The 4,793-nt window shown below is 37.1% G+C and overlaps 1 non-coding gene across 1 annotated transcript; it reads left to right on the top strand.

Moving 5' to 3' along the window:
* The first annotated feature begins 3,761 nt into the window (after positions 1-3,761).
* On the top strand, positions 3,762-3,868 carry LOC131147351 (small nucleolar RNA R71). Its single transcript, XR_009134740.1, has one exon. It is a non-coding gene; the product is annotated as a small nucleolar RNA R71 (small nucleolar RNA).
* Positions 3,869-4,793: the final 925 nt, after the last annotated feature.

Raw genomic sequence — 4,793 nt, 5'->3', positions numbered from 1 at the left:
ACAAATAGGTCAACAAATCCCAAAATCAGTCATTCTAAAACACTTATAATCCGGGATGGAGAATCACCTGAACCTCTCATGGAGGAATGATCATTCTGATCCATCTTCCTCATGGTATCAACAAGTTCCTTAATCTTATACACTACCTCTGCAGCCGCTATATCACCTAGTTGCAGCTACTCAATTGCAGTATTAGCCGCAACATATTTCTCATAGCTACGTACCTCTGGGATTTCAACCAAATTTGGCTCCCATCCCATCAAATAAATCTTCTGATGACTACATGACATAGATGGCGAACATATTTCAACAATTCATGTATATTCACGTCACAGCCATCAATTAGAATAATCAAGCCATCAATAAGCACGCAGCTGAATACCTTAGAAAAAAGGGAAATTTCCAACATAGCCTCAGCATAATTCCCAAGTATATCGACAGCAATAGCAACCGGTGCAAAATGTTTCAAAGGATGCGATTGAGTTAGCTAAGGCGGTGATTACCTTAAGAAGCAAAAAAGAAGTTTCCCGTCTTGAAATGCCCACTGGTCGACAAATAGTTGCTCCAACACCTGAAGTGATAGCTAAGACAAATTAGGGAAAAGAAAATCAGATGAAGCAAGCTTAAGTTCAATGAAGTCAGATAATAAGGAGGATGAGACTGTTAAGGAGTATCAACTTGTGGTACCTTATCCTCAGAGGTTAACATTTGGTCAAAAAGAATAAGTATCTCACTGAGATTCAAGAAATATTTATACAGGTGAAGATCAATATTCCACTTCAGGGTGCCATACAGCAAGTCTCTGCATATGCAAATTTTCTAAAGGATTTGTGTACAGTAAAAAGGAAATTGAACATGAAGAAGAAAGCTTTCTTAACCAAGCAAGTTAGTGCATTAATATTGAGTCAAGCCCTTTAGAAGCTCAGAGATCTTGGTTCTCTCACTATTTCTATTATGATTCGTAAATCTCGTATTGGGAGAGCTTTACTTAATTTGGGGAGTAGTGTGAACTTGCTCCCATTTTCAGTATACGAGCAATTGGATTTAAGAGAGCTGAAGAAGACACTCATAATGCTATAGTTGGCAGATAGATCACTAAAAGCTCCACAAGGTATTATTAAAGATGTGCTAGTATAAGTTGAAAAATTTTATTACCCAGTGGACTTTGTGGTTTTGGATATGCAGCAGTTTGTCTCTAACGTCTACTAGGCTCCTATTATTCTTGGGCGACCATTCCTTGCTACTTCTAATGCCTTGATTAATTGTTGAAGCAGAGTACTTAAGCTCACATTCGAAAACATGACATTGGAGATGAATGTGTTTAATAAGACATCGACTGGGAGTGAAGATTCAAAGGTACACGCAGTAGATGTGGTAGATGACTTGGATATGTTAGAACTGTTGTCAACATTTGGTTCTAATAGTGCATTTGAGGGTGAATCTCCTGAGCTACATGAGGTATTCGATGAAAAAGTTCCCTTGATTAGAGAGTTACTAGAATCTGAGGGGCAGTCCACAGAGATAGATGCAATACCAGTCTGTGATGCGTGATGGAGACCGAACCCAACCATGACAGAGGTGATAAAGAAAGAAGTGCTAAAGATTGAACGATATCATCTATCCAACTACCAGCATGTCATACGACCCTTGGTTTGACATCGATCGAACGCAAGAACATAGGATAACGCAGGATAAGTGTCAGTTCTTTATAGAGATCAAGATCATACTTGAAGAGATGGGTTTTCCTAATCGAAACGCTTGGTTCGAGAAACTGGTTGATGTACTCTAGGCCTACCAAACTGCATTCAAAACAAATTTAGGGACGTCTCTCTACATATTGGTTTACGGTAAGGTATGTCATGTACCTATTGAGATTCAGCACCATAAAGCAAATTAACTTTTCACTTGATAATTTCATAGGTTTGAGAAAGTTGCAGGTGCATGAGATTAAAGAATCCAAGAGGAAATTTTATGACAAGGACTACTTAGCAAAGAAGCAGATGAAGCTACTACATAAAATCAAGGATAAACAACGTTTCCCAAATTAGCAAGATCTTCTCTGCAACTCTAGATTCCATCTATTTCCTTGGAAACTAAGGTCCCGATGGGGTGGCTCGTACATCATTGAATACATTCAATCCCATAGCACAGTAGAACTTATGGATCCAACGAATGATGACAATGTCATGGTCAATGAACAGCAGCTCAAGCCTCTCATGACTCCCTACGATCCAAATAAAGAGGTCTTACTTCTGCAAGACCTCAGGGGCGTTTTCATACCTCTCTCTCATTACTTTTCTTTGTTTTATTTGTTTTCTTTATTTTCATTTCTCTTTTCATTTTCTAGTTACATTAGTTGGTATGGATTTTTCTATTAGTTTGTTCACCCGTGCACAATTTTTTTATTTCTTCTATGCTTTCACATTGAGGACAATGTTCCACTTTAGTTGGGGGGGTTGAGAATTTGCATTTGACACTGTGCATGTCTACTTGCTGAGTTTGTTTTTCTTTAAAAAAAGAGAAAGAAAAGAAAGAAAGAAAGAAAGAGCATTGAGGATAAATGATTATATCATGATTAGCACTGATGTATACCCGTCACATACTTGCATATAACTTAAGAATTACACACTTGAGTGCACTACACTCCTCGGTAAGCTTGACTGTTTTGAACTCCTCCAACCTTCTTTTCTTGGAAATTATGTCCTTTAGGAATTTGACATAATTTGAAATTTGTTCCAAGGCATCTACAAAAGGAATGTTTATGTGAATTTTCTTTAAAATATCCAAAAAATTAGAAAATTGCTTATTTAATTTTTGTTTTTGAAAACGTTGAGGATGAGGAAGTGGAGTAGAGAGAATAGGAGGAGTGTCTGGAAATGAAAGTGCTAGAGGTGTGCCTGTCTCTCTTGGTGTGTCATCTACAATCTCATCTTCTTCCACTTTATTCTTGCCTTGGCCATTATTTTCAGTTGTAGGTGTTGACATGATTTCCTTTTCTAGTGACTTCTCAATTTCTCTTCCATTCCTAAGTATGTTGGCCTTGCATTGTTCCTTAGGATTCACTTTTGTGTTGCTAGGAAAAGCTCCTCTCTGTAGGGTATTAATGGTCATGGTCAGTTGCCCAATTTGCATTTCAAGATTCTTCATGGCAGCTCCCATGTTGTTACAATGAGTCTCAATGTTATCCAGTTGTGCATCTCTATTTTTAAACCTTGCTTTTGTCTCCTCAACAAAAGATATCATGGCTTCCTCAAGTGACATCTTCTTCTCGCTTTGTTGACTTTCAAGTCCTAGAGGAGGTTAAAGCACATTCCTTGTATTTCCATAAGACAAATTCTCATGATTTCAAAGCCCTAGCATATTGTGGCAAAGGATCACCACGATAATTGTAGCTCTGATTATTGATGTATTGAACTTGTTCTTGACTCGATCCTTTACTCGAATATGTCCTACTTGTAGCAGCCACATATTCTACACTTTGTGGTATCCTTTGAGTTGTCAAAGCTAAAATATGATGAGACAGAGAAGCAACTTGAGCTGAAAGTGCAACAAACGACTCCAATTCATGAATTCCATCAACTTTCTTAGTCGTAGTTCTTTCGGTTGGCTATTGATAGTTATTTGAGACCATTATTTCCAAAAGAGAAGTAGCACCCTTAGGTGTCTTTGACATCAAAGTTCCCCCAGACGTAGCATCAACTAAAGTCCGAGTTTGCCCATTTAACCTATTATAGAACATCTGAATCTGTAACCAATCCGGTAATCCATATTGTGGGCAGCGTCGAATCAAATCTTTATACCTTTCCCATGCTTCATAAAGTGATTCAAAATCATGTTACTTGAATTGACCAATCTTACTCCTGAGTTGAGCTATTTTTGCAAGTGGAAAGAATTTAGCCAGAAACTTTTTTGCCATGTCCTGCCAACTAGTGATACTTCCTAGTTATAATGATTGTAGCTAACCTCTTGCCTTGTCCCTCAAAGAAGAAGGGAACAAACTCAGTCTAATGGTGTCTTTAGTAACACAATTTATCTTTACAATGTCACAAATCTCCAGAAACATCGCTAGATGGGCATTGGGATCATCAAGTGGAGATCCACTAAATTGGACCTGTTGCACCATGCTGATCAAAGCGGGTTTGAGCTCAAAATTGTTGGCATTAATAGGCTGGCGTCTAATACCCGAATAGTTTCCATTCACAACTGGCCATACATAATCCTTTAAGGTGCATGGCCGCACATTATCTTGTCCATTCTCCATGGCTAGTACCCTCTTTTTCCTTAGCACTCTGAGTGTTCTTCCAATCTCCGGATCAAAAGGAATAATGTCACGGGTTCTAGCACGGCGCTTCCAACATAAAAAACACACCTGAAATAAAGAAAATAAAAATAAATAAATAAATAAAATAAAAAGAAAATAAATAAAACAAAAAATATAAAAATGAAATTCTAAATTAAAACCAAGATTGCTTTGTATTGATATTAGCAAAAATAAGAAAAACTCAATCTCCGGCAACAGCGCTAAAAACATGATCAGTGCAAAACTACAAGTGCACAGTATCATAGTTTTATAATATAGTGATGTGAAGAGTATCATACTCAGGGATTGATGTCTTAATTTTACTAAGTACCGAAATTGTACTAATCTTGATTTTATTTAGAAAAATTTATAATTTTAGAATGCGAAATTGAAATAAGACTACTTTAAATAAACTATTCAAGAGAAAATAAAACTGGTTTCCACGTATCAAATTAATGAGGGGAAAACTTTTAGGAAACCGATTTCACCTAGT

This window comes from Malania oleifera, chromosome 1 (assembly GCF_029873635.1).
Source record: "Malania oleifera isolate guangnan ecotype guangnan chromosome 1, ASM2987363v1, whole genome shotgun sequence".
Taxonomy (NCBI): Eukaryota; Viridiplantae; Streptophyta; class Magnoliopsida; order Santalales; family Ximeniaceae; genus Malania; species Malania oleifera.
This window is presented reverse-complemented; position numbering and strand designations above follow the sequence as displayed.